The sequence below is a fragment of the Bos grunniens genome, chromosome 21 (assembly GCF_055505025.1).
Source record: "Bos grunniens cultivar Pamir isolate PY7600 chromosome 21, Bosgru_T2T1.0, whole genome shotgun sequence".
In the NCBI taxonomy this organism is placed as follows: Eukaryota; Metazoa; Chordata; class Mammalia; order Artiodactyla; family Bovidae; genus Bos; species Bos grunniens.
The window spans coordinates 23,352,278-23,377,074 of record NC_141185.1 but is presented as its reverse complement, the minus strand read 5'-3'; the positions used below and the strand labels follow the sequence as shown (position 1 = coordinate 23,377,074).

At 40.1% G+C, this 24,797-nt stretch overlaps 1 protein-coding gene across 10 annotated transcripts in view; it reads right to left on the bottom strand.

Moving 5' to 3' along the window:
* The window catches only part of SLC25A21 (solute carrier family 25 member 21), a 528,802-nt gene that overhangs the window by 314,034 nt on the left and 189,971 nt on the right, over window positions 1–24,797 (bottom strand). For 2 of the 10 annotated variants that reach the window (XM_086363517.1, XM_086363522.1), the window contains exon 1: window positions 13,434–24,797. This exon is cut by the window's right edge and continues 24,310 nt beyond it. The exons of the other annotated variants lie outside the window; for them this stretch is intronic. The gene's annotated coding sequence lies outside the window, so the exon portion shown is untranslated. The remainder of the gene's footprint in view (window positions 1–13,433) is intronic. 10 annotated transcript variants of the gene reach the window in all.

Genomic DNA, 24,797 nt, shown 5'->3' with positions numbered 1-24,797 from the left:
TGATGTGAAGAGCTGACTCATTTGAAAAGACCCTGATGTTGGGAAAGATTGAAGGCATGAGAAGAAGGGGATGATGTTGGATGAGATGGTTAGACGGCATCACCGACTCAATGGACATGAGTTAAGGTAAACTCTAGGAGTTGGTGATGGACAGGCAGACCTGGCTTGCTGCTGTTCATGGGGTGGCAAAGAGTCGGACATGACTGAGTGAGCTGAACCAAACTGAACTGAATTACTTTACAATATTGTGATGGTTTTGCCACTCATCAACATGAATTGGCCATAGGTACACTTGTGCCTCTAAGGATGAATCTCATTTAGGGGTCAGACATAAACACAATGAAACTCATTTCTAAAAATTTATAATTTTACTGCTTCCCTTGATTCTAGGATTTGAGTTGGAGGTAGTAGATATGCAGTTTTGACTGAGCCAGAAATTTTCTTTCTGTATTGGGGTACAACCATGAATATGAATAGCAGTAATTTTAGTTTTTGGCAGAAAAGTTATTGTGAGACCTGAGTTGGCAGTCTTCAAGTTTTTATTTTATTATTCCATATTTCTTTTGAGTCATTTAAGAGGTTGAAAGAAAGTCAAAATGTTCCAGAAATATTTTCCACTTTCTTTTGGTTACAAAATAGGCCCCCTCTCAACCAAAGGTTAGTGCATATCCCCCCATAGTATATTAAACTGGTTAAAGAAACGATAAGTGAAAAAGCCATTAAGCTTATTCTATTTTTAAAATTTCCCCCTTTTCCTGTTTTATTCCCCTAAGTCACGCAAAAATGCTGCTTAGATCATGTGAACAGAGGTTATAAAATGGCCCTCCCCAGATTACGGTGATTCTGAACAGCATGTTAGCAAAGAAGGTATTTATGGCTGACAGAGTAATGGGAAAACTTATATTTGAAAATAATAGATTATTCATGCAGGGACCATAATAACTCTATCTGCCTTCGGCACAAAGATACAAGACCACGTATGGGTCTGTGATCAAAATAAAGAGCTGAATTAATGTGCATGACCAAGCAGGCCATTCTCCCTGGTATTCTGCACCCTCTTGATTAGAAGGCATGTTTTGACTCTTCACCAGTGGAAAATCGAGCTGCTACAAACTTTGACCCTGCCTGCAAAATGAGCTGCCAAAGGTATATGCACAGAAGTGCATCTACGCCCATTTCAAGCCAGGCCAATCTTGCTCCAACTCTGCAAGCCTGCTCTAAGAGTGCCAGGAGCACCTGGTGACCTCTCATTATACGACACAACCCTAAAGGATCATAGATAGAACATCACCAATTTTTTGTTTGTGAAGAAAGCTGCTAGCTAAAGTGGAGGGACACTCAAAATACTTGGTGAAAAATGGCTTTTCTTGTCTATCAGGATCGCTTGTATTCACAATTCCACAATACTCTTCCACATCTCTCCCTTGAAACCACTTTTAGAAATTGTACTTTTGCTATATTTGTAAACACTATTTAGTGCTTTTGTTTTCTAAGACTTCTTATGTAAATATATAATTTCCTAGTCTAAATAAATCCATGAAAAACCAACATGAGTAAATATATTTTTAAATTAATATAGCTTTTCCACCTTCTCATAAATACTAATTATGATAGACTCAAACCAAATGCCAATAAAATGTTTCTAAGAATATGCATTTAATTTATGAATCAATAGCTTGTTTATAATCAGCATATTGAGAATAAGCCAGTGCAGATGAAGTGTTTGGCAACCTCTTGATGCAGCAAGTTAACCATTTTTTTCTCTACATTTCTATTACTTTGTTTGCTCAGCAAACCCCTTCTGCATGGACTCTACAAAGTGGATCACTTGTGCATGTTCACAAATGCTGATTAATTTAATGGAGTCCACATGACCATTCTCTGGGTGAGAGCCATCACAGAACGCCTCCTTCAAGTGTTAATCTCGAGGGTGGAACAGTCAAGCCCTGGAATCAGGAGCGGCTTTGTAGCTACATTAGAGACTTCTTTTGCAGACTTTGAACAAGTTACTTATATCCATGGGAAGCAGTTTCCTCAGTTATAAACCAGGAAGAATAATCCTGGGAATAACACACTAATGTGAGTAAAGCTCTTAAAGATCCTCTCTTGAGAGGTGCAGTAAAAGGACAAAGTAACATTATTGGTACCTTGTCAACACTCAAACAATACACTCAGGTATTAAGTAAAAGTGAATATAAATATAAGTAGAATCAGCGTCTGCAGTATAATCACATAATCCCACTCAGTATACTTACCTAGAACTATAATTTAGCAGTGTATTTCAAGAAGATAAACTATTTATATGGACATATCTATTCCAATATCAGAATTACAGACTTGCTTGTGATGGAGAGGGTAACAGTTTGCTTATATCTGTCTCATCAATTTAGTTCTGATTTGTATGATTAGGTGAGTTTTTTCTATCTATGTGGATAGTTCTATAGATGGAGAAAAGGCTTTTCTAAGTTACCTAAAGGAATGGTTCTGGTTGGATCTGACTTTGTCTTCCAATTACCTACTCCATATTCAGTCCGTTTTAAATGTTCATGGTTACTTTCAGTAGATGTGCTCATTTGATTTTTTTATTTTTGCAAATATTTGTTATATTTATATTCACTTTTGGAATCTGACTTTTTGTGACCCCATGGACTACAGGCCTTCAAGGCTCCTCTGTTTCGATGTCCGATACTGGATGCTTGGGGCTAGTGCACTGGGACGACCTAGAGGGATGGTATGGGGAGGAAGGAGGGAGGAGGGTTCAGGATGGGGAACACATGTATACCTGTAGCGGATTCATTTTGATATTTGGCAAAACTAATACAATTATGTAAAGTTTAAAAATAAAATAAAATTAAACAACAACAACAACAACAAAGAAAACATTAAGAAGAAAAAAAAGAAAAAAGAATACTGGAGTGGGTAGCCATTCCCTTCTCCAGAGGATCTTCCCAACCCAGGGATCGAACCTGGGTCTCTCACATTGCAGGCAGATTCTTTACCATCTGAGCCCCCAGGGAAGGTCCTTTGGAGTCCTCAGAATTTATTAATTTGAAGGTGAAAATGCTCCCTTTTGATCCTGACCTATGGAATAGATCTATGCTTTAATCAAAGGATATCATTATTTCATATCATAATCACCATGATTATGTAAACATAATAAATTCATAATTCCACAGTTATCCATCTTTTCCACTCCACTAAATTTAAAAGCTTAGGCTTCATTCTTTTTAAAATAATCTCTCCTCAACCAGATTGCTGAATCTTGGTTATGATTTTTGATATGTTTAAGACTCAAACATTTGTTATTTTTAAAGACTGTCAATAGAACATTAAATTTCTCAAATTTTCACAAAGAACAAAGACCCCCATGAGATACGGAAATTTACAGAGAATTTTATAATCTCTAACATTCCAATGTTTGAATAATCTCACTTGGTTTTGGTATATAAATACACATGAACTATATATAGACATACTTTCCAAGTAAGAACTATAGCATTCCTATTTATTCCTATCAAAAATAAAAGCAAAATGTTCTGGAGAAAGTCCAATATTTTTTGGAGTACACTAGACCAGAAATATTTTCCTTCTGAATTTATTTCTCACTCTAACAGATTCTCATGAATTATGACAAATAAATTTCATATTCTTATGAAAATACTATATTAACATTTTATTAAAATATATTTTCATTTAATTCAATTTCTAGTTAGTATAATATTTAAACATAAAAATAAATCAGAGTATCTAAGACAGCCCTAATCATCTGAGAACAATTTGTAAATATGCTTTTGGTTTGGGATAGGAACCACATAGAACAAGAAAGTGGATGGCACGGAGGTGTCACAGTCATGAGAAAGAGCTGAATCTCCATTTTCAAAGTGACCTCTCTCTTTCCTCTGCTCTCTGCCTCATTTGCTATCTCTAAAGAAACATTTCAAGAAAGTGTCCATAAAAGGAAAGAGGGGAGTTTCCCATCAGCACAGCGATCTATGACTTTACAGACATTCCAACAACTTCCCACTATTTCCAGCAAAGAGAATGAACCTCTAAGCAACATGAAGGCATGCTAGAGGAAATTCCTGAGTTGATCAAAGGAATTGCTCAAGAGTCTCTTTCTAGTCAACTCAGATACCTCAAAGAAGAGCCCTTATGTGTCCTGGAGCAGATTCAGCACAGCCTGACCTAATGTCCTCACTGATCAGTGGATCAGTGTTACGATCTTATCAATTCCTTGCTTTTCTTACAGGATATGTGACTATGTCTCTTTTTGTCGACACATTATACTCACACTTCCCTGCTAACATTGTTCTCCTCCATCATTCAAATTCACTGACTTTTGTCATCTGCCCTGAGCAAGAATTCTTGAATTCTGCAGTTTAAACAAAAGTCCGCAAATCATGACAGCAGAACTCTTTCTTCTAATGAGATTTTAAAATTCTAAAAAGAAGGTCTCAACACAGAGCCCTTCTGGTTGAAGGACTGTTGGTGGGGGGAGGCAGGGGGACCAGACCTTTATCCCTTGAGTTCCTCCCTTCCTGACCTCTCCTTCAGAAGCCTCTGCAGGGACTTCTCAGGGAATGAAAAGCCTCTAAATTAGACAGCAAGAGGAAACCTCCAAGAGAATTTTTATTTCCCTAAATACTTAATGCCTTTGCTCTGTCAAAACACAACCATCAACAAAATACACCTGCTGCTACCCCGAAAATCTTGTAAGGAATCTTGATTTTTTTTTTCCTTTTGAATATCAGGTTAATTTTAGAATGAAATCACAAGATTTATGGGTTGCAGATCTGAACAAATCACCACTAACCTAGGGTCAGTTACATTTTTATCTTTCTTGAGTCCACAGATCTGACCATGTAAAAGGAGAGAGAATTCAACTTTCTTCATATTTGTGATTCTCTCACATTTCCACCAGGTCTTCCCTGGTGGCTCAGAGGATAAAGCATCTGCCAGCAATGCAGGAGACCTGGGTTTGATCCCTGGGTTGGGAAGATCCCCTGGAGAAGGAAATGGCAACCTACTCCAGTATTCTTGCCTGGAGAATCCCATGGACAGAGGAGCCTGGAGGGCTACAGTCCATGGGGTCACAAAGAGTTGGACACAACTGAGCAACTTCACTTTCACATTTCCACAAGTGAACTTTTTCTCCCCTGGTATTTATCTGCTGTTTCTTATTTAGATAATAAGCCTCAGAAGAGCAGGCATTTTGTCTGTATCAGTCAAAAGAGCAAAGGACTGTCCTGAATAATAACCAGAACTTGATGACCATTGTTTGATAGGGTCAATAAGAGATAACTTTATTTGAAAATATATATATTCATTTGATCTGAAAATACTGGACTCTTCATTCACAAAAAAGAGGGGTTGTTACACTTGTTACTAAGTAAACAACTCAGCTTTGCTCTTAAAAGTTACCGTGTATCTGTTTATGCCTATAAAAAGGATATAATGACAAGTTTCTGCTTTCCTAATGATAGAGAAATTAAACATCACTATATCCAACAGTAACAAATATGCATTGAGTAGTGGGCAATGGAAGTACAATGATGGAGACTGACAGCCACAATTTCTGTCCTTGAGAAACCTGAAGCTGGAGCAAGGAGAACAGGCATTCATTGTGCAATCGTGTGCATGTGAGTGTGTGTGTGTGAGAGAGAGAGAGAGACAGAGAGAGAGATACACAGACAGACAGGGTACTTAATAATGTAGAGTGTGAGAAAGACATCCATTGAATGGTCACTGAAACTGTGCTGCCAAAGAAGGGACATTGTCCTAAGGACATCGCAAGCAGGAAGCTCTGACTTAAGCAAGAAGTGCAGGGGTTCTGGAAGTAAGGAGGATATTTCTCTCATAATCTGAGAATAGCAAGATGAGCAGCAGTTAAGAAAGAAGTAAATGAAGGAGGGAAAAGCCTGCACAGTCAAGGGAACAGCACGTACAGAAGCTCTGTGGTAGGAGTGAGCTAGCAAGTCCCAGGGCCTGAGAGAAAGTCAGGGAGGAATAATGTCTTAACATGAGGTAAAGTGAAAATGCTTCTGAAGGCAAAAAAGGTCAAGCAAACTCTGAAGTCACTTCTGTTATTCGACCATTGGCAACCTGGTTCTTTTCCCTCACAGAGCTTCTCCCCTGCACCGACAGCACAACTAAGCCCCTCGTCTGAGAGTGGGAGGTCCTGCAGATGGACAAGCAGTCACTGGTGAGTCACAGTCAGTCATTCCTGACAAACCCAGGTTATTATTAAATGTAGTGGAGCAGTGAATGCAATGGTTAGAAATGGAACGGAGAGAGCCTGAGAAACGTGGCGAGGCAGCCTCGAGGAAAGCCACCTCCATGGAACAGGAAGTCTTTTCTCTTTTCAGAGCATCATCCATCATGCTGGGGGAAACGGCAGGAACGTAACCTACTACTTCTTAATAGGCTTCTGCACAGAGAGTGGCTTTGAAGCAGCAGCTGCCCACAGTAAATTTCACTGACCCTTAGAGCCTTTCCCCAAGTTTTCCAACTGTTTTGTCTCCTGAGCTGCAGCTCAGTGTTGGGTCCAAGTTACAGCACCTGACAAAACTAAGGAGCCTCCACCGAATGAGAATGGATAGCGTTCAGTGATGTTGTCTTTTCTGTGCTACCCCAACAGTGAGACATGATGCCATTCCATCTGGCCAGAAAGTGTATTCTTTCCCAGGGAGAAGAAGCCCAGCAAGGGATTTTATTTTAGGATCTGGTATTTTACTGTACATATATCAAAGAAAATACAGTGAAACACAGCCTGATCCCAAGATAAAGCAGCCAAGGGGTCAAGTCTTCTCAATAAAGCAGAAATAATAAGTCTAATAAGAACACATGCTTTTAGAGTTCATTTGGTCTTGATTTTTTTAAATTATGAAATGGCAGAGACATAAAAATCAAAGGATGGCATCAGAAAAAAAATATGAAAAATAAGAAAGCGTATCAGAAAAAAATTTAGCTTTTTCCTCTTCTGAAGAGGGCTTCCCTGGTGGCTCAGTGGTAAAGAATCTGCCTGCTATGTAGGAGACCTGGGTTCAATCCCTGGGTAGGGAAGATCCCCTGGAGAAGGAAATGGCATCCCACTCCAGTATTCTTGCCTGGAGAATCCCCACGGGCAGAGGAGCCTAGCGGGCTACAGTTGCAAAAAGTCGGACATGACTGAGTGACTAACACTTTCATTTTTCTTCTGAATAATCTCAGAAGAATTACAATTAAATTTTGGGAAGCATGACTTATGTACAAAGCAGAAACTAATTAATGAAATAAAAAATATGTGGCCTCTGAGACCCAAGGTTGAAGTTCCAGGGTCCTGTTCTAGGGCTTGTGGGCTGAGCTGCTTTCCCAGGAGTGGGAATAGGTTTGTTTAGATCCTGCTATCCTGTCTCACAGTCTGGTTTCCTCTGTGGGCTATGGAAGACTGTTGTGCAAAGAAGGGCTGAGTCACACTGAAACTACTTTACACTTGAGGGCCTGAAATCACACTCTAGTTTTTATTACCACCAACCAAGCTGAGCAGTAGAGTCAAAGAAGCCCTAGACACTCACTTTTGTACTTCCGACTGCCTATCCCAGGCAGGCAATAGAGGCTCATGCAAGCAGGGCTGTTTTGGCGGTACAGGTTTTGAGCCATGCTCTTGCAGGGGAAATGCTTCTCAGTGCTTTAGCTCCCAACAGGGGAAAAGCACAAAGAGGAGTAAGGCTTCAGATCCCATTGTCTCTGCCAATGTTGAGCAAAGATCCAAATAAACTTCTATAAAATTGTCACAATAGAACATTTACTTAATGATGACACCTCTAGATTCTTCTCACTCTCCTTAGTCACAAAAATGTCAGAAGGAAAAAAAAAGTATGACAGTAATTTTTTATTATTATGAAGAACAATTCTTAAAGTATAGCTTGCTATCACTTGAGATTATGACCATTGTTATAATAATGATTATCACAGCAACTGTTCAGTGAGCAAAGATTATAGGCCAGGCACTGTTCATACCATCTCTCCTTGAGGCCAGGAACCCTATGCTATTTGAGGTGGCATGCCCAGAGTAGATGCTCAAGAAACACTTGCTGATGGAATAGTCAATGAAGGGATGAGCCTAAGAGCATAATTCACCAACATGCATGAAAGTTACTGAGTCAGAGTCGTGACATGGCATGTATATACCTTTAGGCCAACATGAAAGAAAAGAAAATACTCAATTAATTTTATATTTTAATTACTAGTATAATAAAACCAACTAATTATGAATATGAACCTGTAACTAGAGAATTAAGCCAATAATTACCAGTAATGACTAACAACTAGCATTACTAATTAGCACTTTATCTCCATAGGCTGAGTCAAAAGTAAAGTAACAAACCAATTTAGAGTGAAGAAAGAACCAGATATATACAGACCCAAGGTACTAACATTAAGTTCTATAGATTCAAGACTTGTCCCAATCCACACCTACATAGGTTGACCCATGTGAAATTGCTGTTTTTGTTAAAATGCTCGAACATCTCTAGTTTCATACAATTCAAACTAATATTTTCATGCAGCTATCCTGTGCTGGACTAAAAATAAAGGTAACTAATAACTACAGATTAGTCATTGCTAATCTTTTACTCTGAAGCACTCTTAAAAGAAGTAATGTGAGAACATCCAGCTTCTTTTATATTTATACATTCATCTGTATATTCAACATTTACACACTGAATATATTCAATCAGTCCCTGCCTGCAGGGATTCAAAGGTTTCTTAGTAGAGGAGATAAATTTATAAGCAAATAAAGCTCTTCAAGATTTTTAAAGTTCAGGTAAATATGTAAGCTCTCCAGGCAAGGCAAACTGAAATGAACTTTCTGAGTTCCTTCAGCATTTATCCAAATGTGATAATAACTGTTTTTTTATTCTTTCCCACTTTCTTCTGTAAAGTACAAGTACTGGTTGGGAAGGGGAAGTCTTGAATTTTGGAGTATCACAACAATAAAGACACACTAGTTGTGAAGATTGTGTTAAAAAAAAAGAAACAAGTAAATGAAGATATTGGAGATTATATTTAATTATACACACACACACATATATATATTTTCAACATATATTTATCAAGTACCAAGCATGCTGGGCACCATGAAGAATACAAAACTAATTAAGGCAATGGTTGTCACCTTTGTGGGTATTAAATTCTAGTCAAAAAGAAAGAAATACCGTAGGCTATAACAGGAGATAGAAGTTGACAGATGAGGAAAGAGGAATAAGTAAAGTAAGACTGGCCAGAAGGCTTGGGAAGCAATATAGCAGAACCAAGGATGGCTTCCTGGAGCAAGTCTTGAAGAAATGACCAGTGTGCTTGCAGTAGGGATTGGAAAGGGAGGTAGTAGGTGGCAGAGAGGCATTGAAAGGTCTGGGGCAGAAATAAACTACTAGAGCCACATATTAGGAAGTCTGGTAGCTGTGTGTATGATGGATTGGAAGTGGCGGGAAGCAGGAAAGCTGAGGGTGGGACATGTGGTTGGGTGGTGGCAATGGCAGGGGCATGAGTTGTAAGTTGGGAGCAATGCAGGAGGAGAAAAGCAGTGAAGGTCGAGCGAACTCAGTGATATAAGCATGGAACTGAGCACATCAATGAGAGAAACACACCGGAAGCTGACTTATAGGATGTGGTACCCAGTTGAATGCAAAACAAGAAAAGGAAGCCTAAGATAAAGAAAACACCAAATCTGTGCGTTAGGCTAACTGAGTGGCTCCATTACCAAACACAGGAACATGATGAGCTTACAGCACTGGAGGGACACCAATACAACTGAGGTTAGGTAGCCAAGGAGGAAGACAGATTCGAGTTTGAGGGAGAGGCCAGGGTCAGTTTTGGAGTCAACCTCCTTGAGTAGAAAATTGACAATTTGTAGATTCAGGAAATGTTACATAACTAATAAGAGGAAAAGTTTTTTTTTTTTTACCATGAAAATTAAACTAAAAGTACAATAAATTGTAACAGGTAGTTAAATTGATCCAACTGGACTGTAAAATAAGTTGTAAAGCTGGAAGGAAACAAAGTAAATGAAGAAATGAACTGAAAGTGTTCAGGGGAAAGGGGAAAGGAAACAGCACAAGAGAATTCCTTTAAAGGATGAAGATCAGGCCTAACTCGGGCAAGAGAAGGAAGTGTGGCAAATTGAATTTTCAAATCAGAATTAGCAAGGACAAAGTCGAATGTGGTACTAAATTAAGAAAGAAGTTAGCTGAGGATAGGTAAACCTCTTTGGGGGACAGCCTTATTCCTAAGGCTACACATGAGGGGAAAAAAGAGCAACATTTGAATAAGAAGATTTGACAAATTTCAAAAGAGTTGAGTGGAAGTGAAATAAAAGGACACTGGGATGGGCTCACCAGAAATATTTGTTTGAAAGATAGAAGGAGATTTGTTTTTCCAGTGTTACGTAAACTAATCACTGGTATTTAAACTTTACTGACTCTTGGTAATCCCGACTTCTAGAATGACTTAGACGTTAACAGACGTGCTTTTGGACTGTTTCCACACAAAGTTGGTGACTGCCTTTTCTTGTTAGGAATATGACTCATACTTTCTCTTAAATATCCCCTCTACTCCTCCCTTTTTATTTGCTAATATAATTCTGAAAGAGTAGCATGTACCAAGACCTTCATTTTTGACAACTCTTCTACTTTTGAGAACTTGTCTTAAAAAAAAAAACAGTAGGCACATGTATTATTTCTTTTTTCTAATCACTTCAGGTGCCTGCCAAGTATTCTAAAAGTTTTTACTTCCTGAGCCTCCAAATACTTTGCTGTGAAAAAGTACATATCCTAAAAGCCTGGGCGATTCTGAATTCTGATCTGCAAGAATACAATAGACATTGCTGCTGCTGTTTAGTTGTTTCGATCATGTCTGACTCTGTGCAACCTTATGGACTGCAGCCCACCAGTCTCCTCTGTCCATGGGATTCTCCAGGCAGGAATACTGGAGTGGGTTGCCGTGCCCCCCTCCAGGGGATCTTTCCGACTCAGGGATCAAACCTGGGTCTCCTGCATTGCAGGCAGAGTCTTTATCGCAGAGCCATAATGAAAGCCCATAACAGACACTGGTAGCTGCATAGCTGCATAAAATTTAAATTGAATGGAGCTACTGCAACCTGGCCATCTGACACACGAGAAGCAATGAAGCATGCGTGCACACCTGCCATTTTGAATCATCACAGACTGTGCAGATCAGAGAGGGTGGAACTCTGAGGAGAAAGTAGCAAACTGGAAATAGATGGAAAGGCATGGGATCCCTCTTCAGCATGTTTCAATATATTTCACTCTCTCTGTGAGGGTTTAACCGTGCGACTGTAGTTTTTTCTTTTGTGAACAACCAAAGGCAAAGATCAAAATAAATCTTTAAATGTGATAATTACTATACCATGTTAAAATTATAATATAAGCCTGGGGATGCTTAACTCAAAAAGCTATAAATATTTATATCAAATACGACCAAAAACAGCTCAAGAACTGTATCTGAGTATAGTTCTCTAGAGATATAAAACAATTAATGCAGAGCTGGAATACATAAGATATCAAGTAGTAAAAGGCAATCAAATGGGCTCCTACACTGAGAAAAAAGAGATAATAAGAGTGCCCAACATTTCAGCAAGGAAACGCTCAAGCTGAGTCTTCTGACACCTTGACCTACTAATGATGTACTGATGATGAAGATGATGACGAGTGCCACTTTGAAAGCACTCTCTAGGCGTACATTATCTCATCTAATCCTCATAATTCTATAAGGAAAATACTTTAATTATCCCCATTTTACAGATGAGGAAATCGAAGCTTCCCGGAACTCTTGGCAGGATATAAAAGATTAGGAAGAAGAAGTAAAGACATACATAAAGAACTTGACTGATGACATCAAAGAAGAAACACCCCTGCCAAAGAAAGGTGCTAGAGAATGAGGAAGCAGATGACTTAAGGTTATATTACAATGAAATATATATTGAAAATCCAATTTAATAAGGAAAAAGTACAAGGTTGTTTTCTTCCAACATATTAGCATTCAATCTAGAAAATAAAGTTGAAGAAATTTCTTTTGTATCTTTGCACTGTAAAGATAACAGTTCTTCAATGGGTTACAAACTTAAAGGAACATATACATTAAAGTTTTACAAGTCCAACTGTTAAAAATGTAATTTTAAGATGGTCTGTTTGGCTTAACAAACACCTAGAAAAAGCTTAGGTGTTTTAGGTTCAGCTATTTCCCAGATACTTTGGCCAGTACTTTGGCCACCTGATGCGAAGAACTGACTCACTAGAAAAGACCCTGATGCTGGGAAAGATTGAAGGCAGGAGGAGAAGGGGACGACAGAGGATGAGATGGTTGGATGGCATCAGAGACTTAATGGTCATGAGTTTGAGCAAGCTTGATGATAGACAGGGAAGCCTGGCATGCTGCGGTCCAAGGGGTCGCAAAGAGTCAGACACGACTGAGCAACTGAACTGATTTCCCAGATAACCTTGTTTGGTCCATGGCACATACATATCCAGTGTCCAAATCCTGAGGGGATCCAGACTATCTCCTCACTGGCAACAGGAGTAGAACCCCAACAGGTGACAAACGGGAAGAAACCTGGGGACCGTGGCTGATACCAGTGAGGTGATCAGGCAACAATCACAGGAAGAAGAATCAAAGATTAAGACAGCCTGCTGAAGTAGAGTCCCAGGAAGAAATAAACTAAATAGAACTGTTGCAGAGAAGACAGCTGAAGGCAGTGCTACTGTTGGGGGAGGTAGACCGTTGGGCAGTCCCTTACCAGGCAGTGTCAGTGTAAACCAGCACCTTAGCCTTGGGAATTTTTGCTCCAGATCAAAAGGACAGCAGCAATGCCATCTGCTGTTTGCTTAGAAAAATGGTAAGAGCAGATGTTTTCATGTGCTGACCTGCCATCCTTTGACTAAGAGGCCACTTGAAAAATAATCATGAAATAGCACAGGAGAACATCTGCGCAGTTACAGCAGACCACCAATCGTGCAGCACAGGAGAGAAGGAACACGCATGGAGCCCATGAAATGATAGTAGGCAGGTCCCCAACAAGTGGTGGGGGCCCCCTTGTGTAAATGTCATATGAGAACATCTAAAAGTGAGATCAGTATTGGGCAAGGAGTGGCTGCAATGTCCCCCAGGGCCCTGAGGAACTTCAGTGGCAAACCCTAACCTATTTAGAGTATCTTTACAAGGCTCATAGCTACACAGCTACCCCCCAGACTTCTCTCTGCTGTTGCCTACAATATCATTTGATTTTGTTTAGCCCACATTTTAGGCATCACTGAAATTAAATGACTAGCGGCTCCTTAAGAACAAGCCATGGCCTGTAGATGAAAAAAAAAAAAAAAAGTCAAATGCAAAGTGCCCGTGAAAAGTAGGGTCAGGATATGGTGAGAGGATTTGCATCTTACCTCTCCTGCTAGCCCAAGCTCCAGAGGGACCTCACCCTCAGGGTGAGGCTGATTCAAACCAGGACTCTTGGAAATTGCTGAGTCACTTGCCAGGCACCAGGTGGGACAGAGGAGGCTCAGCTTCAGGAGGAAGCAAGTTTCATTGAGGATTTGCACCTCAGGTGTGCTCCCCTTGCTTTGTGGCCACACCTGCTACCTAGTCGAGTTCATCGTCTTGCTTTGAGAGCCTTGCGTGAAAAGCACCAGTCGTCTCTTCCTGCCTCCCTGCTGGATGCAAGTCCCTGCACACCATTTCCCCAGCAGCTAATCATCATGCAGCTGCTCAAATTGTTTACCAGATCACATGTACTTGGGACTCAATGCTATCCACAATTTTTCAAAATCGTAAATTTTCCCTTTGTGCACATGGAGGACAAAATGTTTACATGACCTGTATTTCGTCTCAAACATGTAACACTTTTGTATTTAGGACTTAGCTTTCAAGGCACCGATTTTTTTCTACTTTCATTTAAGTATTTGTTCCATTCTCTTTCCTTAGTTTATTTTTCTGACCTAGTGATTGATTGCCTAATCTCTCCTCAACAGTTTAGGTTTGGGTTTTGTCATTTGGGGAGGAGAAGATTTGGCTCATTTTTAAATGAACATTTTCTCTTCTTTTTCTTGATTTAAATAAGGCATTTTGACTGATCAGAGAAGGAGGATTCAGTCTTATTTTCATTCCTCTGCAGACCTACTGGCATATGGTAAATGCTAAGTGCTTAGATAAATTAAAAAAAAAAAAAAGATTTCCAGGAGAGGGCTTACTGAAAATGTCTGCTATATAATAAAACCACTGGAAATAATATATTCTCCCTAAAAATGAAACATAAACACCTTAAAGTCTAGACCCCGGTGGGGACCTTAAAGTCTAGAATAGCTATCACTGCTGCTGCTGCTGCTAAGTTGCTTCAGTCGTGTCCGACTCTGTGCAACCCCATAGACGGCAGCCCACCAGGCTCTGCCATCCCTGAGATTCTCTAGGCAAGAACACTGGAGTGGGTTGCCATGTCCTTCTCCAATGCATGAAAGTGAAAAGTGAAAGTGAAGTCACTCAGTCGTGTCCCACTCTTCGTGACCCCGTGACTGCAGCCTACCAGGCTCCTCCGTCCACAGGATTTGCCAGGCAAGAGTGCTGGAGTGGGGTGCCATTGCCTTCTCCGCCTCCTCCCAAATTCTTGAGAAAAGAGAATATTTATTGATAGCTCTCCTCTCTTACAGCAAGACAGCTTTTGGAGGAAAATGTTAAAACAAAATGATTTTCTATATGTTCTAATGCAAGTGGGATCTTTTAATAAAGTTTGTTTTCTTAGATACCATCAATTATACGGCAGCAGCAGCATACGACAGTATTACTTATATCACACATCATTCCCAAAGAGGGATAGAAGACATTAAAGATAAAGGTAATATTTAATTTTCAAAATGTAAAATAGATTTTGTCTCCTTCAAAGATGTTGTCTTCTTAAGGCAAATGCATATCATGAACGTTCCCTTTGCACAGGGCACTTTAAGAGTTCTCTTGGGAATGTTTTCAAAACTTTTTATCTCCTTCTCCTTTTTAATTTTTCAATTCACCCCAGTGGTCATAAAGTTTTTATTTTGGGAATTAATTTGGATTTTGTAAATATTCAAATTTGGAGGCAATGATGGGCAATAACATGGTCAAGCTGGCTACCATTTGGTTAAAATCAAGGTGTGCTTGTAAAGTATTATATGAGTGATTAGTTGTCTTCTGTGACTCAACCCGACTCCAAGAGTATAACAAATCTTTTTGAGCAGTGGCAGAACTGCAGCAACAATTCTAATATGACAGTTTAGATGGATAATATTTAATCTGTATGTAAATAATCAATGAACATACATGTATATGAAAAAATACCTGTATATGTCAACTGAAAAAAAATGCACAACCTAAAAGTTGAGAATTATGTTTTATTTGGCAGACAAAACTAAGAACTTAAATCTGGAAGACAGCTTCTCAGATAGCTCTGAGGGACTGCTCTGAAGAGAGAAGGGAGAAGCCTAGGATACAGAAAAGTTTTGCAATAAAAAACCAGGTAGTCAGAATATCAAAAGATTACTATTAATTAAAGAAAACAAGACATCTCAAGTTCATGAATTTAGTGCTTTTGTAAGTTTGGGAGGATGAAAGAGTCTGAGCTGATCGAAATCTTTCCTTAGACAAGCACCATAACTATCTACCGCCCTGTATCTGATCCTGAATCCCCTAAGGGTGCACAGCGGGGGTGGCTGCAATGGCCGAAGGCTTAAAGGCTACAACATCCTGTGTTTACTGATACCTGTGTGTCAGTTGCTCAATTGTGTCTGATTCTTTACTGGTAGAGCAGGCAGCATTTTTCATCCATATACGTAAATAAATAAATTATATTTCATGATGATGCTCATGCCCCAAAATACAGTATAAAATCTAATGTAATATAAAATTATAAAATATAATACCCCCCTCTTACAGTACACTCTCAGTTCATTTCAGTTGGGTCATCAGTTGTGTCTGACTCTTTGCGACCCCATGCACTGCAGCACACCAGGCCTCCCTATCTGTCACCAACTCCCGGAGTTTACCCAAACTCATGTCCATTGAGTCGGTGGTGCCATCCAACCATCTCATCCTCTGTTGTCCCCTTCTCTTCCCGCCTTCAATCTTGCCCAGCATCTGGGTCTTTTCAAATGAGTCAGTTCTTCGTATCAGGTGGCCAAAGTATTGGAGTTTCAGCTTCAGCATCAGTCCTTCCAATGAATATCAGGACTGATTTCCTCTAGGATGGACTGGTTGGATCTCCTTGCAGTCCAAGGGACTCTCAAGAGTCCTCTCCAAAACCACAGTTCAAAAATATCAATTCTTTAGTGCTCAGCTTTCTTTATAGTCCAACTCTCACATCCATACGTGACTACTGGAAAAACCATAGCTTTGACTAGATGGACCTCTGTTGGAAAGTCATGTCTCTGCTTTTTAATATGCTGTCTAGGTTGGTCATAACTTTTCTTCCAAGGAGCAAAGGTCTTTTAATTTCATGGCTACAGTCACCATCTGCAGTGATTTTGGAGCCCCCCAAAATAAAGTCTGTCACTGTTTCCACTGTTTCCCCATCTATTTCCCATGAAGTGATGGGACCTGATTTTAGTTTTCTCAATGTTGAGTTTTAAGCCAAATTTTTTATTCTCCTCTTTCACTTTCATCAAGAGGCTCTTTAGTTCTTCTTCTCTTTCTGCCATAAGGGTGGTGTGTGTTTTTTTTTTTTGGTTAGATCAGGATTTCTTTTTATTCCTTGTTGGTTTAAAATGGCTAATCAGAATAAAAAATAAAAGGGCCTCTGTCTAGAAGCTGGGGTTGCCCCTATTTTTGAAGGTGAGAATCCAGGTATCCCCTCTACCCAGCACCATACTGAGGTGGGCAGGGGGGACCCCCAAGGGACAGCTGGAGGGGCCTAGGCCTGCTGCTCCTTCTCTCCATCCCGTTTTTTGGCATGTGATGAGAAATATTGCTTTTTGGATTCTTCTTTCCTGACCTTGGGTTTAAAAATAACGTTAACCATGTGAACGGGGGAGGAGGGCTTTGAGGGACCCGCTAAAGAAGCCCGCTCTGCTCCCTCTCCCCCAAGAAGGGGGGGCTACCCCAGTACTGTTGCTGGAGCTCCACCAAGCCCTTCTGACCACCCCACCACCACCAGTCAAGGGGCTGAGGCGCCCTCCTCCTCTGACAGATCCCGCCCTGCCTCTCCTCTCCCTGGGTGTCTCTCCTGACCACCAGCACGGGGTGCTGTGCCCTTGGACAGGAGCTGGGACCAAAAGCGGGAGCCATGGGGAAGAGGAAGACCTCAGGACATCTCCCCCCTTCCCGCTGGTCTGAGGAACAGGAAGAGTAAGGGGCCCCATACACACCTCCCTCCCTCATCTGCCCATCCCAGGATAGATATATTATTTTTTTGATATTTATTTTATATATATATATATATATATATGTACACACACACCTCTGCATATCTGAGGTTATTGATATTTCTCCCCACAATCTTGATCCCAGCTTGTGCTTTATCCAGCCCAGCATTTCTCATGATGTATTCTGCATAGAAGTTAAATAAGCAGGGTGACAAAATACAGCCTTGACGTATTCCTTTACCAATTTGAAACCAGTCTGTTGTTCCATGTCAGTTCTAACTGTTGCTTCTTGACCTACATACAGATTTCTCAGGAGGCAGGTCAGGTGGTCTGGTATTCCCATCTCTTTAAGAATTTTCCACAGTTTGTTGTGATCCACACAGTCAAAGGCTTTGGGGTAGTCAATAAAGCAGAAGTAGACAATTTTCTGGAACTCTTTTGCTTTTTCAGTGATCCAATGAATGTTGGCAATTTGATCTCTGGTTATTCTGTCTTCCTAAATCAAGCTTGAACATCTGGAAGTTCATGGTTCATGTACTGTTGAAGCCTGGCTTGGAGAATTTTGAGCATTACTTTACTAGCACGTGAGATGAGTGCAATTGTGCAGTAGTTTGAATATTCTTTGGCATTGCCTTTCTTTGGGATTGGAATGAAAACTGACCTTTTCCAGTCCTGTGGCCACTGCTGACTTTTCCAAATTTGCTGGCATATTGAACGCAGTACTTTCACAGCATCATCCTTCAGGATTTGAAACAGCTCAACTGGAATTCCATCACCTCCACTAGCTTTGTTCGCAGTGATGCTTTCTAAGGCCCACTTGACTTCACATTCCAGGATGTCTGGCTCTAGGTCAGTGATCACACCATCGTGATTATCTGGGTCGTGAAGATCTTTTTTGTACAGTTCTTCTGTGTATTCTTGCCACCTCTTCTTAATATCTTCTGCTTCTGTTAGGTGCATACCATTTCTGTCCTCTATCGAGCCCATCTTTGCATGAAATGTTCCCTTGGTATCTCTCATTTTCTTGAAGAGATCTCTCGTCTTTCCCATTCTGTTGTTTTCCTCTATTTCTTTGCATTGATCACTGAAGAAGGCTTTCTTATCTATTCTTGCTATTCTTTGGAACTGTTCATTCAGATGCTTATATCTTTCCTTAATATCTTCTGCTTCTGTTAGGTCCCTACCATTTCTGTCCTTTATTGTGCCCATCTTTGCATGAAAAGTTCCCTTGGAATATCTAATTTTCTTGAACAGATCTCTAGTCTTTCCCATTCTATTGTTCCTCTATTTCTTTGCAATATGCTCTAGAATATTACAATTATTTGGCTTGAAAGATTGAGTTTTGTGTATTGTACATCATTTCCTTAGTTATTCTCCACTAGACTGGAAGTGAATGTCCCTTTCCCAGAGAGTTAGATGATGTCAGTGCCTAAGCCATTCATCAACATTGCTAGGATCCTCACTTTGTTAGCTAACTTAGTGGTCACTGCTATTAAGCAGCTATTCTTAGTCTTTAAAAGACCGTTTCCCATAAGACGGCACTATGCCATTACCAGGTTAGACATCATGATTCTGGTACCCTCAAAACCCCAAAATTTGCCAAGCACCTGGTCCTCTGAGGTATTCAAACTAAGTAGAATATGGAGTCTTTTACCTTAGAGCTTATATTACTATTTTGGAAAACAATCAACCAAAAATTTCAGTAAAAATTAATACAGGAGATGGTGAGATAATCTGAAAACCTGCCAAGGTAGTACTTTTTAAAACTTGCTTACGCAAACCTATAATCCAGCAAGCTCTAAGGCCACAGACATAAGTTTGAGTAAACTCCAGGAGTTGGTGATGGACAGGGAGGCCTGGCGTGCTGCAGTCCATGGGGTTGCAAAGAGTCCGACACAACTGAGTGACTGAACTGACTGAACTGAAGGCTACAGTGATTCAATAAAGAAAGCAAAAATTCTAACCTGTGGCCTGGAAACTATTTCTCCATTAAACAATGAGATTTCCTTTTCAAAAATAGCCTCTATCCTGGTCAGCAGAGACAGTGTATGCTCTGATTATATTCCTTCCAGGCCTACTCTATGGGCTTCCCAGGTGATTCAATGGTCAAGAATCCATCTGCCAATGCAGGAGCTGCAGGAGACACAGACTGGATCCCTGGGCCAGGAAGAAACCCTGGAGAAAGAAATGGCAATCCACTCCAGTATTTTTGCTGGGATAATCCCATGGACAAGAGGACCCTGCAAGGAGATCTAGTCCAGTGCTTTAACCCCACAGTAGTTATCTATGGAGCAATTGGAAGGTCACTGACATTTCTTTCTGGCTTGAAGGATGAGACCATCCCAGAAGAAGGGGTTATTCTTTACCTTCTATTTATTTACTAAAGTGTATGCTGGATAGATCGGAGACAGCAATGGCACCCCACCCCACTCCAATGACCTGGAACAAGAACATGGTGTCGCACAGAGTCGGACATGACTGAAGTGACTTAGCAGCAGCAGCAGCAGCATGCTGGGTATATAGAGTGAAAAATAACTACTTATAAAGAAAAAAATTCTGAGCTAAGTATTTGCTAAGTCACGCTAAGTCACGTCAGTCATGTCCAACTGTGCAACCCCATAGACGGCAGACCACCAGGCTCCACCGTCCCTGGGATTCTCCAGGCAAGAACACTGGAGTGGGTTGCCATTTCCTTCTCCAGTGCATGAAAGTGAAAAGTGAAAGTGAAGTCGCTCAGTCGTGTCCGATTCTTAGCGACCCCATGGACTGCAGACTACCAGGCTCCTCCATCCATGGGATTTTCTAGGCAAGAGTACTGGAGTGGGTTGCCATTGCCTTCTCCGGAGCTAAGTATTTACTTCACTTAATACCTAACAGGCTTCTTTATAATTGAATTTACTCTTTGCATTTTTCATGAACTGAACAATTGTTTTGGTGTCAGGTAAAGAACACCCTGGGGCTTCCCTGGTGGTGGCTCAGAGATAAAGAATCCGCCTGCTAAGGCAGGAGATGCAAGTTCCATCCCTGGGTCGGGAAGATACCCTGGAGAAGGAAATGGCAACCCCCTCCAGTATTCTTGTCTGGGAAATCACATGAACAAAGGAGCCTGGCGGGCTACAGTCCATGGGGTCACAAGAGTCAGGTACAACTTAGCGACTAAATAATAAAATCAACAAAACAACACTCTGCGTTTTCTACTGACCACCTTTATGATTTTGTGCTTTTTAGAGTACAGTCAAATATTCTGAAAAGTGCTTGTAAAACATGGAGAATGTCTTACTGTCAACATTATGTAATCTTAGTGCTTATAGAAAACAGTAAAAGTTCAACACCAATTGAACTTAGAACTGATTTTGGAATCTTTTAAACTCATTTTTAAAGACTGTATATCATATAGGAAGATCTCTTAAAATATACCATCACAGGGACTTCCTCGGCAGTCCAGTGGTTAAGAGCCCAACTTTGACTGCAGGAGGCATGTGTTCCATCCCTGATCATGGAACTAAGATCCCACATGCTCTGAGATAGGGCCAAAAGGAAAAAAACAAAAAAAATATACATCACATATCACACAAACATATAATTACACATCACAGAAAGCGTGACTCATTTAAGAATTTAAATTATTCTTTGTGTATTATTCATAGTATCATCCTTAGTGTGAATACTCCTGAGTGAATAAACTTCCAGTGTCCCAAAATAGGAAAATGTTACTCAAATATCACAACACAGTAACTCTATTTTCATCTTGTTGGGCTTGCACACATGAAACGAAAAGTAAAATTTTAAAAAGAAGCATGGGGGGAAAAGCTAACACACAAACAAAGCACAGGAATACATGAATAATGGCATTAGAGTCTAGCACATTTTAAAGTAGATTGATATTTTAAATTGATTAATATAGATATAGTTTACTAAATAGCATTCCGCTTATTTAAGGAAGAACTTCCCAGGTGGCGCAGTGGTAAAGAATCTGCCTGCCAATGCAGGAGACACAAGTGATGCAGGTTCAATCCCTAGGTCAAGAAGATCCCTTGGAAAATTAAATGGCACCCCACTCCAGAACTCTTGCCTGGAAAATCCCATGGATGGAGGAGCCTGGTAGGCTGCAGTTCCTGGGGTCACTAAGATTCAGAAACGACTGAGCGGCTGGCTTCATTTTCACTTTTCACTTTCATGCATTGGAGAAGGAAATGGCAACTCACTCCAATGTTCTTGCCTGGAGGATCCCAGGGATGGGGGAGCCTGGTGGGCTGCTGTCTATGGGGTCGCACAGAGTCGGACACAACTGAACCGACTTAGCAGCAGCAGCAGCAGCAAGTATTCTTGCCTGGAAAATTCCATGGACAGAGATAGGAGCCCGGCAGGGTACAGTACATGGGTCCCAAAAAGTCGGACAAAACTGAGCACACACACACAGATATTTAAGGAAACATATTTTGTTTACTTTTCCAAGCCTGCATTAAAGACATTAATTCCTTTTGAATTTTCTTCAAAATAGGCCAAAGGAAAGGCTAATAACCATCATAAAGTATGGCTGAATATGCTCCAAAATAAATATCTGATATTAAATATCCTTACTTTAATATCTATAAAGTTTTAAAAAGAAAGATATTTTGCTCTTCAGTTGATAGTTAAAAGTCTTGAATATAAGACTCTGAAACCTAGTCTTCTAGATGGCTTATACTTATTGAGTGATTTTTAGTGAATAGTCTGTATTGCCAGTTTCACTTTCATAACTTTGCATCTTTCCCTTATTTTTAATCTAAAATTAGACATTGGAAGAAAAAAACATAGTCTGCTTGGTATGGCTCTAATTTATTTATTTTACAAATATTTTGGTGTGCCTACTATACTACAGGCATTGCCATCAGTCAGTTCAGTTGCTCAGTCGTGTCCGACTCTTTGCGACCCCATGAATCGCAGCACGCCAGGCCTCCCTGTCCATCACCAACTCCCGGAGTTCACCCAGACTCATGTCCATTGAGTCAGTGATGCCATCCAGCCATCTCATCCTCTGTCGTCCCCTTCTCCTCCTGCCCCCAATCCCTCCTAGCATCAGAGTCTTTTCCAAGGAGTCAACTCTTCGCATGAGGTGGCTAAAGTACTGGAGTTTCAGCTTTAGCATCATTCCTTCCAAAGAAATCCCAGGGCTGATCTCCTTCAGAATGGACTGGTTGGATCTCCTTGTAGTCCAAGGAACTCTCAAGAGTCTTCTCCAACACCAGAGTTTCAAAGCATCAATTCTTCAGCGCTCAGCCTTCTTCACAGTCCAACTCTCACATCCATACATGACCACAGCAAAAACCATAGCCTTGACTAGATGGACCTTCGTTGGCAAAGTAATGTCTCTGCTTTTGAATATGCTGTCTAGGTTGGTCATAATTTTCCTTTCAAGGAATAAGCGTCTTTTAATTTTATGGCTGCAGGTACCATCTGCAGTGATTTTGGAGCCCAAAAAAATAAAGTCTGACACTGTTTCCCCATCTATTTCCCATGAAGTGATGGGACCGGATGCCATGATCTTCGTTTTCTGAATGTTGAGCTTTAAGGCAACTTTTTCACTCTCCACTTTCACTTTCATCAAGAGGCTTTTTAGTTCCTCTTCACTTTCTGCCATAAGGGTGGTGTCATCTCCATATCTGAGGTTATTGATATTTCTCCCAGCAATCTTGATTCCAGCTTGTGTTTCTTCCAGTCCAGCGTTTCTCATGATGTACTCTGCATAGAGGTTAAATAAGCAGGGTGACAATATACAGCCTTGATGTACTCCTGTTGTTCCATGTCCAGTTCTAACTGTTGCTTCCTGACCTGCATACAAATTTCTCAAGAGGTAGATCAGGTGGTCTGGTATTCCCATCTCTTTCAGAATTTTCCACAGCTGGCATAGGTGCTAATATAAAGCAGTAAACAAAACAGACAAAAAACCCTATCCTCATAGGTTTATATTACCTCTGTCTTTCTAATCCCATATACTTAAGGGTAATACATTCCAAGTAATCTCAGAAAAGTGGCAAAATTAATTGGATTCTGTAATATTATCTCTTTTTTTATCTACCTCAACAAGGCTATTTAAGGGACCATGGTGTAAACAAGGAACTACAATGACTGGTATTATGTGAAATTGCTTACAATATTGTTTTAAAGATAGAAACTAAACAGTATGCCAACTAAAAAGTATGACATAATGTGCCCCCCAAAGGAAGGTACTGTCACATTTTAAAATTTCCTTTTATCTCTGGGTCTTACCTAGGCATTTTAACTGGGTAAGAATTAAAATGCTACCCAGGCATTTTAACTCCTACACAAACAAGTGATGACTATGGAGTTAAAACATGCATGAGGATGACTATCCTTATATATTAAAAGAAACTATGCTTGCCTATGCCCAATTGTGACTTGTCCTGTGGAAATGATCCCATTTACCTATAGTTCAAGCTCAAAGAGAGGTGAAAGAATGACATTGCCTAACACTGCTTTTGATAAATGGGAAGACTAACTCTATTAATTTTCCAGAGTTACCATAACAAAATGCCCAACAACAGGTTGCTTAAGCAACACAAATGCATCAATCAATATTACCTCACAGTTCTAGAGGCTTGTAGTCCAAAGTCAAGGTCCTGGCAATGTCTCTGTCTCCTGAAGTGTCTCTCCTTGTCTGATAGATGGCTACTTTCTGGCTGTTTTGCCCTCACACGGTTGTCCCTATGTGTGTATATATATGCACCCCTGGTGTCTTTTGTATGCTTCAGTGCCCTCTTCATATAAGCACACCAGACAGTTTGGATTAGGGTCCATTCTAAAGACGTAATTTTAACTTAATTCCCTCTTTAAAGGCCTTATCTCCAAACACAACAACACTATAAAAATGTTATTCTACTATTTCTTGGCTTCCATTGTTGCTATTGAGAAATCTACTGTTATCTAACTTTCTTTTTAGATGATTTGTCTTTTCTCTATGGTTGTTTGTAAATTCTTCTCTTTCTCTTTGGTGTTTAGTAGTTTTATTGATATGTCCACGCATAGACTTAAAATTTTTTTCTGCTTGGTATACAGTACTGCCAACCTTTATTTGTAATGTATTTCATGTTTTAAATATTGTTGTTGTTGAGTCACTAAGCTGTGTCCAATTCTTTGCAACTTAATGGACTGTACAACTCCAGGCTCCTCTGTCCTCCACTACCTTCTGGAGTTTGCTCAAGTTCATGTCCATTGGGTCAGTGATGCTATCTAAATATTATTTTAAATATTACTTTTTTTAAAAAACTACTGCTGCTCCTCTATCATCTGGAGATTCTATTAAATGTATAGGGGACCTTGGCATTGCATTCTCCAAATCTCTTAACTTCTCAATTCTACTCTCAATCCTCTTTGAGTTACATTCTGATGATTTAGCTCTTTCTTCCAGCTAACTAATATCCTTTTAAA